The sequence below is a fragment of the Phoca vitulina genome, unplaced genomic scaffold (genome assembly GCF_004348235.1).
Source record: "Phoca vitulina isolate PV1807 unplaced genomic scaffold, GSC_HSeal_1.0 scaffold44, whole genome shotgun sequence".
Taxonomy (NCBI): domain Eukaryota; kingdom Metazoa; phylum Chordata; class Mammalia; order Carnivora; family Phocidae; genus Phoca; species Phoca vitulina.
In genome coordinates, this window is record NW_022589747.1 from 4,591,478 (window position 1) to 4,601,348 (window position 9,871).

Consider the following 9,871-nt stretch of genomic DNA (forward strand, 5'->3'; position numbering starts at 1 on the left):
ACAGCCCGCAGCGTGGGAAACCGGGGCTGGGATGCAGGACGCACAGCGCGCAGCGTGGGAGACCCGGCTGGGACGCAGGACGCACAGCGCGCAGCGTGGGAGACCCGGCTGGGACGCAGGCCGCACAGCGTGCAGCGTAGGAAACCGGGGCTGGGATGCAGGACGCACAGCGCGCAGCGTGGGAGACCCGGCTGGGGCGCAGGCCGCACAGCGCGCAGCGTGGAAGACCGGGCTAGGGCGCAGACCGCACAGTGCACAGCTCTGGAGACAAGGCTCAGGGCAGAACGCACAGAGTGGGAGACCAGCTGGGGCACGGGCCACAGAGCTACGTCCCCACCGGGGAACTTCCGTGCAGAACACCAGCTCCTGGTGTCCTTAGCACCCACAGACACAGCCTGACGTGTTCTATCATGGAGAAGTAAGGAAGCCATCCTGGCAAGGGTGGGATACTGCCCTGCCTCCAAAATACATACAATGAGACCCTCCCCTACCACTTCACATGTGCCCAGAGGACCCTATAGCACAGGTCTGGCCCCACACTGCTCTGCTTCAAGGGGATGGCATTCTGAAGAAGGGGGAGAAGCATAGTCTGGTCCAGGTACCTGGGACCCCAAAGCCCATGTGACCGGGTCAGGCCCGAAGGCTTCAGTGAGAACCTCCACTGCCCAAGCCCTGGTCCTCACGGCAATCCAAAAGAAACCCCTTGCTCCTCCCACTGCCCCATGGCCTCCCACTGCGGCCACCTCCACTCTGATGGGCAAGGACATACACTGCTCACAGAAACACAACATCCCCCTCATCCACCGTGAGGCCATGCTGTGAGACTGGGCTGGAGGAATGCCAGGCCCACCACAAGTCAGACACAGCACAGCACATCCGCTCCTTCCACCTGCGGGCGGGGGGGGGCTGTGAGCACCAGGGGCGGCCAGGTCTGCTTTGCCAGGGTCACTCCCACCCCTCTCCAGAATGTCAGTGCAAGAACAGCAGGAAGGGGGACGCTACCTCTTGAAGCCAAAGGCACAAAGCTAACAGGGTACACACGGAGCGCGGGCTGCGCGCTAGGCCCGGGATACGGATGCGCGCGTGCTCACGCGCACACCCGGCCCCGACCCGGCCTGGCGAGAAGTAACTCACACGAGGCCACAGAGCCAGCGAGCACGCCACCCTCCGGTCTATCGGGGACATGGCAGGAAGAGCTGGGAGCTGCGGAGGGCAGAAAGAACCAGCTGGCAGCGGACTCTGACACTGAGCCACTCCACCGCACCCACACTAGGAAAGGGAGCAGGGAGCTGGGGAGCCCACCGGGACGCTGTGTTCAGACAAACGAAGAAGCACCCAGTGCAGCTCCCGGAAGGAGCGGCCGGCCTCGGATCCTCTGACTCCCAGAGGGCTCGGTGAAGACACAGCGCATATTCACCCGACGGGGAGGGGCTCCAAGGCGACCAGGACCATGCGCTCTCAGGACTTTTTTAAAGTCGACCGCATGAAAGCCGACCAAAAGTGGAGCGTTCGACCCAAAACGATGGGCAGCGAGCCTTTCTCACGGTTCTGGCAGATCGTGAACGGCCTGGGCTGCCGCTGGGAGGCGACGCACACGCCACCCAAGTGTTCAAGCCCACAGTGGGCACCCCCACGGTGGAGATGCTGCAGGGTAAACTGAGGCACAGAGTCCAGCCCTGAAATTCTAGAAGAAATCAAAGTGCAGACACACGAACTTGCCCCAGGCACAGAGCAAGTCACTGGCAGGGGTGAACCCCGCTTTCTTCCCAGACTTGAGGCTGCCCTGCTGCTCTCTGTGGTGACTCCCCAGCCCACCTCTGCAGTCAAGGGCGGTAAGGAGGCGCAGGGGTCCCGTCCACGCCCTGCCCTCTGCTCGCAACCCCACGGTGAACTCCTCCGCCTGATCTCACAGGCCCTGCAGCCTCCTGGGGAAGAGGAGTGATTCACAGGACAGAAGGGCCCTCCTCTGCCACACCCCCCATAAAAAATACCAGTGCTCCCAGCTAAAGGCGCGTGCGGGAGAGCAAGAGATAAAACCGCCCGGCGGCAGATCCAGAAAAGCCGGGCCTGTGCCAAATGACCCACTGAACACACACTCAGCTGCGCTGGGACCACAGGAAGGGGATCTTTTAAAAGGCAGTGGAGCAGGGGAAGCTGAATCCAAGATGCAAAAGAGCCAGGCGCCCGGCCAGAAAGCAGACACACAGCCAGGCGCGCAGCCAGGCCCGCAAGTGTCAGGAAGGAGAAGCCCCATTTACCTCTGGTGGCCCAGGAAGGGCAGGGTCCAAACAAGAGCACTGACTCCAGTCTAAGGACCAGCTGGAGCCATGTCCTCCCCCAAAGCCATCAGCCAGGCAAACGCCCTGCTCTCACCACCAGAACACCGGGGCTGCTTTCCAGAAGCAGCGGGCGGGTCTCTGGGACCACGCTGGGCACAGGTGGGCCAGGGGCAGGTGACACAGGACTGCCAGTGTCCCCAGAGCCTGCAGCAGCCCACCTCGTCAGCAATAAAGAGGCTTCTGCACACAGTCTAGCCAGCCGAGGAAGAAGGTCCCGAGCCATGGGCACCAGGGGCTCCCCACACAATGGGGCAGCCGGGCAGCGGTTCCCTGAGGCCCACCGTCAGCTCCCCAGGGATGCCTCTGAAAGCAGGCTGGCAGAGAAGGGCCCAGACCTCTGAGCAAAGCCTTGAACCTGAAAGACGGGGGTGCCAAGCAGAGTGGGTTGGACCCACCCTGTCAGCCCCACCTGTCTCAGCCTGTCTGGCCACTGCTGGGGCGACCACCAGGGCACAGGCCCGACAGGCCCCGTGGACGAGGAAGGCCTGCCCACGTGGCCTGCACCACCAGCCACAGGCCCGCACCCACGGCCCGGCAGGCAGAGGTGGGCACGGAACAGAAGACGAAACCCTCTCCAGCCCGCCCCAGCCCCAGGACTATGGGGGGACAGTGACAATCTGAAGCTACCCGTCACACACCGCCCTCGTTCCTGCCTCCCTCCCATCTTCACCCCTGCTTCCCCAGGCTTGGATATCCAAACAAAACACAGCTGTAAGCTCTTGCCTGTCACAGGCTCCGCTTTCTGCCTAAGTCAGGCACAAATATGTAGAAAAGTTTTAAAACAATAATATAAAAATTTGAGAAAGAAACTAAATAGGAAAAAGAAAAAAAAAACAAACGAATATACCCCCCTAAAAATTTAACAAATACCGTATCTATGAAACAAGAATGTTATGCGATTAAAATAAAAATAATCAGTTTTGGTGATGACGGAGTGTCGCTGTAGCTTCACTGACAAATGCCCCCCCGCTCTGCTGGGGACACTGGGGGTGGGGGAGGCCGTCTGTGGCGGGGAGGGGCACACAGGAAATCTCTGTTTTCTGCTCAATTTTGCAGTGAATCTACAAACTGCTCTGAAAAACAAAGTCTACTGAAAGAAAAGAATCAGAGAAGAGGTCCTTGGGGATTAAAAATTAAAACAGAAATTTAAAATCCGATAGAAAGGATTAAAAGTCAGCCTGACATACCGCACAACCTCGAAGAGCAGAACACACAGAAAACAGGAGACAGGAGTAATTGGAGAAGCAGTCCCAGAGCCTAACAAACAAAAGCCACTCTAGAAAGAGAGAAAGGGAAAGGCGGAAGAAAGGAAATTAAAGAATTAATTCAAAAACATGTCCCACGCCCGAAGGAACTGGGTTTCCAGCTTGAAGGGACCCTCGCGCACAATAGATGGAGACCCCCCTACAAGGCACTTCTTCAAAGGATTTCCAAACAAAGATACAAAGAGAAAATCCCAGAAGCTTCTAGACATGAAAAAAAGAAAAAAAGGGGAAAAAAGAAAAAAGAAAAAAAACCACTGAGAAGATTTCATACCAAGAATCAAGAATCAGATTAGGTTCCTTCCCAACCCCATTCTGCCTAAAGACAGCAGCACCCTTCAAATTTTTGAGGGAAAACGATTTCCAGTTTAGGAGTCTACACCTGGACACCCGTATCTCTGAGAGGAGAATAAGGATGTTTTCAGACACACGTCTCAAGAACTGGCAGGACCCTGATTTTTGGAAGCTAGCATGGAATGTTCTCCATCCTACTGTGGGAAGAAACGAGGAAAGAGTCATGGGATCCTAGAGAAAGGCAAAGGACACCCCCAGGTTGATGGGGAAGGAAGATTCCAGGTGGGGCAGGGAGTGCTAAGTCCATGAACTACCAAGCAAGTGCAAAAGCATTCCCAGAAAAAGCACAGTGTCGGGAGAGACAGGGAAGTGAGCACGGGGAGCTTCACGGCTCAGCCCCCAGAGCATCAGCAGTGCGTGATGGTCCAGCCCACCTCACCAGAAGAGTCAGCGGGGAGACAGGATGTAGAAGGGCAGGGCAGGGCAGGGACGGGACAGACGGGGGACGGGACTCCTCACCTTCCAAGCAGGGAAGTCAAAGAATCCTATGAGAAATGGGAGACATCTGCTTAGAAATATGGATAAATATGTACAGAAAAAAACTAAGCCTGGTTACTTCTGGGGAGCTGACTGTTTATACACATAGATCATTCTAATTACAAAATCCAACTAAATTTAACAACGGTCTGTCCTGGGTGCTGAGGGATTAGGAAGCCGGGGGACACTGCAAATGGAGGGACCTTGTATGGGGGCAGGCCAGGAGAGCAGGGGATGGGGCCCTACCCGGGGAGGCTGCCTGCGCCCACCACAGCCCTGCAGGCCGCAGGGTGAGGAGAAGGGCCAGGCTTGCGGTGTGGACACAGTCCAAGCGGGGGGCACGGAGCCCCGTCCTGCCTTGTCCTTCCTCCAAAGCTCCCACACACTACTGAGGAGATGTAGGCTGCAGTCTCATCTTCATATTTCTCTAGAAACATCCTAGCCGGGTTTCCATGAGGTCCGCAGAATTTTGGAGGAGAGAGGACAGCATCCTAGGAAAAGCAGCCTGAAGGCTCGTGGGGAACACACCACAGTCTGCAGCTGGGCCACAGGGGACGCTGAGCCGGCCTCCACATCACTCAGCTCAACCTCCCACCTGGTGGCAAGATCTCCAAGCCGGACCCCAGATTTGGAGCAAGGTGTCGTCCTTCAACCAAAGGAGCCCTCCTGTCCGCGTGAGGCTAGCGTACAAACTCCGGAACTTAAAAGTTCCCCGGTTCGTAGCAGCTTTCCGATCACCATGAGCTTCTTCACGCAGGCATTCCTAAAATGACCACTATTAGATACGTGATCTGAGAAAAGTTTGCACATCAAGGGGCGTTCTCAACTCGAAAATGGCGGGCAGAAGACACTCCCAGGGCTGACAGGCAAGAGAATAAAGAAGCAAACCAAAGGCCCAGCTCATCAGAGACGTGAGCGCCCGCAGGGTCTCTGCACCCCGAGAAGCATCTCAGGAGGGATCCAGGCAACTTGTGGTCAGTAGCCCGGGAGGTCCTCACTCGTGGCCCCCATGTGACAGGACGAGAAAAAAGGTACACATGGTTCCGTATTTTCAGAGGCCCCCCAGCGTGGTGCACCTGATAGCTCTAGACGGGGCCAGACAGAGCACGGTCACCTTGCAGTTCTATTTGTGGTGACAATGACACGGAAGGGTCCCAGCTGCCAGGTCTGCTCCAAAGGGCAATAATGATGCAACGCTGAGGGCCAGCACGCATCAAGCTCTTTCCAAGCCAAGTGCTTTTGGAGCCGACGTTACTAGGCAAGACTGCAGCGGCTGGTGCCCGGGCCCATTGACCCGGCTCGGAAACCCAGCCAGGACTCAGGGAGATGCAGGGCCGCCCCCCGGCACAGCCCTCGGGCAGCGCGCAGAGCCGTTTCCCAGGGGCACGGTCAGCCCGGCAGGACCAAGGGCCCACGCTCATTTCTGCCCCAGCCGGGCTAAGTGTCCCTGTAGACTCCAGACACCAACCAACCTCGGAGTCCTGAGAATAGATGCCACCTGGCCCCGCATGCCTGAGGCCAGGGGTCTCCCTGCATTCACCCTGCAGCCCAGCTGAGCGTGCGCACCTCCCCGGTCTGTGCCTCTCTCCTTCTGGTCCCAGGGAACCAGCTGCGGATGGCTGCTACTCACTAGCACCCGGGGCAATCGCTTTGCCCCCAGGTAAGATCTACGTTCCACCACCCACTTTTACTCTTGGAACCCCACCAGTGAGGAGCTCCCGCCGCTGTGTTACAGGCCAGAAAAGGATCCTTACAGGGACTGGTGCTCAAAGCAGCTTATGGGCCGTTGTTCCACAAGGTCTGGTGCAGCGAACACGCGCCAAGCACCGGCAGGCAAAGGGATGAGAAGTGGAGGCCTCTTTCGAGCAGACTTTGTGGGTTAATAGAAAGCAGGATCATCAAGCACACAAGCTACTCAAAGGCAAGGCTGAGTATGCACGTGCGTGTGCCGGCTCTCGCTGAGTGTCACCCGCTACGCGGAGGGTCACACAACTCCAACAGCCCTTGCCGGTAAACACACCTTTGGCTCTCGTTTTACCGATGAGCTTAGTTAACCTGCTCAGGCTCGCAGCAGGCTCGCAGCACCAGGAAGGAGGAGATCCCGGGGTCAAACTGGGATTGTGCGAACGTCAGCTCGGGCCACTCCCCTGCGCAGAGCAGAAAGGGAGCGGGATTCCTCCCCGGCACCCGTTCCCAAAGGAGGTGCCAAAACACACCGTCCACTCTGGCGGCTCCGGCCCAAACCAGTCCTCAAATCGAGCATCTCAACAATCAAGGAAGGTCTCTGTCAAGTCCATATATGAATGCAACGGCTGAAAAATAGGCATCATATTCTAGTTTCGCCAGTGGCATCCAGTGGTGATGAACCCGGCAGGCATCCTGTTTCCACCCGGACATAGGGCCAGCGAGGCTCCCCTTAGTCTCAAGGCCATCTCCGCCATGGCACGGGCAAAAAGGGAGATCCCCTCGGTGTGGGTGAACCCCAAAAGCAGAAAGTCCGAACTGCTCAGGGTTCTGCCTCTGCAACGCCCTTCTGTCACGCCGGGACAGGGCTCTCTGGGTTGCCATCTCAAAGGACAGTCACACCATCTCTCTTCCCATCATTAAGGAAGAGCGGTCAGCCCTTCCAGGAGCTGCCGGTTTTATGCTCCCCTGCTTTCATGTCCTTCTAATTAATAGGGCCCATGACCCCCAGGAGCAGGGACAAAAGCCTGTTCCACGGAGAGGAGTTCAGAAGCTCCTCCAAGCCAGGGAGGGCAGTGGAGGGATAGGTGTCCCCGCCAGAGGGAGAAGGCGGGGAGCACATAGCTCCCCAGAAGCCTGCAGCTAAAATACAAGCACAGATCAGACGCTCAAGGATGAGATGCGTTCCACACCCATTAGCGCGCAGACCTCGGACGTAGGTTACCAGATCCCCAAAGCGCCCTGTCTGCCAAGCCTCACCCACCAAGTCACTCCACTGTCTTAATTCCTTCCATAATTCGATAGTTGAGCAAAAAATAAAGACACGTTAAAGAAAAAAAAAAAATCTTCACTAGCAGAAAAAGTTTAATTTAAATTTTGAACACGACTGGTTACTTAAGTGCAAAGACAAGGCAAGTATTTTTTCCCCCACAAACCCACGCAATTCCACGCTGGCTTAACAGACTGAGAAACAGACAGGGGGATTTTGCGCACACAGCAAATGCACCGGCTTCCTCCCCCCCCCCCCCCCCCCCCCCCCCCCCATGGAACACCCCCCTCTGCTCTGAGTTCTGACCCTTGCTCAAAAACATCCTACCACTGTGTGGGTTTTTCTTCCCCTGCAGAGACGGATAGAATTCCAAGCAAATAGGTTCCTTAAATTAGGCCACCTTCAAAGCATTTGGTTTTATCAGATATACCAAGCCAGAATTTCTTCTACAGCTTTGAGGCAAAGCCCAAGGCACAAAAGCTGCCTCTGTTCAAGCAGGAGTTTGATTTCTGTACCTTGTCAAGTCTCAGACCAGCCACCCCGTCAAAATCCAAGTTCTGTGCTCACTCTCAGATTCTGACTTCGGCTCTCTCCAGTGGGGCAGTCACTGCGGGTGCCCTGGGTTCCGATCCTGACGGCCACCACCAATAAACCCCTAGACAAGGAGCTGGCATGAACCCGCCCTGCTCTGGGTTCCCGGCTCACAAAGGAAAGGCATTCTGCCCAGCCCAACACTGGCCCAAAAGTGGTACAGACCACAGGCGAAAGGGCAACTGATGACTTCTAGGGATGCACAGCTTTTATTAAAACACTGTTGAAATTCCCGTAAACAGAACTTGCCCTATCGAACTCTTGACATCAAAGTTTCCTCCCAAAATAAATGTATAGAAGTGGAAGGTCTGGCAACAGGACAGAAATCTGGAAGGTGGGGAGCCCCCTGAGTGGTAACAGAGCTTCCTACTTCTCCAGATGTGTGGCTGGAAGGAGGAACCTCCTCTGGGCCACTTCTCTCTTTCAGAGGCAGATGGACTCATGCAGAAGCATAAAACACACAGGACTGAAAAAAAAAAAAAATAATAATAATAATAATCCAAAGCTTAGGTCCTGGTGACAGCTCCATCATTTGCTGGCCATGTGACCCCAGCATGCCAATTAACCTCTTGAGCCTCAGTTTCCATACCTGCAAAACTGGGATCAGCAGCTAGGATGAAAGCAAGGAGGCTCCTAACAAGTCTCTTACACCGTGAAACGTTACAGGCCTATCGGGCGCTAGGCTTCTCAGTTACAAGAGGCCACGCACAGGGTGTGTAACTCTGTCTGTCCTCACATTCCCTCCCTGTAATCTGGGGATTGGCCTGTGTGGCCCTTCTCTTTCAAGTGTTCCCAATACAACTCAAGTATCATGTGCAGTAATCCTAGAGTTCAGATTTTTCACAGGAAAAAACAAAAAAACAGTCATTTAGAATCATTCCTGGAAACACATTTGCTTTCAGGTTCTCCTTAATAACATACCCCCCACCCACCCCCAGGCACCTCACCTTTGCCGTAAGTCACATCTTCCTCTACAGAAACCTAGCTTCTTCCTATTTCTCCTCTTGGAAAGAGAGAGGGGGACGCTGGGTCACTCTGGCGAAAAATCACCAGCTCTGTGCCATAAACCCCCAATCAACGCCTGTTGCTGCGCTACCAACATGTGTTCTTAGTAAAACTGAGCGAAACGTTAAATAGAGCACCATTTCTGAACCTCGGGGGCTGCAAACGGCTGAATCAGCATTTTCGGAAACAAAGTGTTCTGGGCCCGGCCTTGTAAACAGGGGCACAGAGAAAGTTGTGCAATAATGCATATTTACTCACGAGCGCTACTTGTTTGGGCTTTTTCTTTGCACCTCTCTTGAATGAAAGTGGCTACGACCTTTGCAAAGAAAGCCTTCTTTCCAATGCGTCGCGGAGATCCAGGACCGGGTCAAAGTCACCTGTGGCTACCCACCGTTTGGGTCAGAGCAAATGACACAAAGTCGGCGTTTCTTCCAATCCCAAGAAAAGGCGAACACAATCAAAAGTCGAGAATACCCCTAATTTCCATAACGCACATGCTCGAGGGCAGCGGCAAGGCAGGCGTTTGGAGAGGCGACCAGGGAAGGCGGAGAGTTGCATCAGAAATTTCCTTCTGCGAACGGTCTGGCTCTTATCACATTTCCACGGCTGGCGGGCGGCTGATCCGCGAGCCCACAACTTGGTGTTAGGCCCCGGCGGCGGGTAACGGGGCCACGAGGGGAACCAAAAAAGAAAAAAAAAAAAAAGATTCCGCGGCCCGGCCGCGCTCCGGCCGGCGGAGAGCCCGGCCCCACCGCCCCGGCCGCCGGGCGCACCCAGGGCTGCAGGGGCGCCTGCAGCCCACCGTCCGGGCGGCCCCGGGAGCGCGGCCTCGGCCCTGAGGGCCCGGCGCACGCAGCCCCCCGGCCCAGCCCCAGCCCGCGGGCGGCCGG

General features: G+C 55.9%; 1 protein-coding gene across 2 annotated transcripts in view; it reads right to left on the reverse strand.

The window, feature by feature from the left end:
• GRB10 (growth factor receptor bound protein 10) overlaps positions 1-9,651 on the reverse strand; it is a 174,956-nt gene extending 165,305 nt beyond the window's left edge. The window contains exon 1 of one of the 2 annotated variants that reach the window (XM_032430475.1): positions 9,476-9,651. The gene's annotated coding sequence lies outside the window, so the exon portion shown is untranslated. The other variant, XM_032430474.1, reaches the window with a different exon arrangement.
• Between the last annotated feature and the right edge of the window lie 220 nt (positions 9,652-9,871).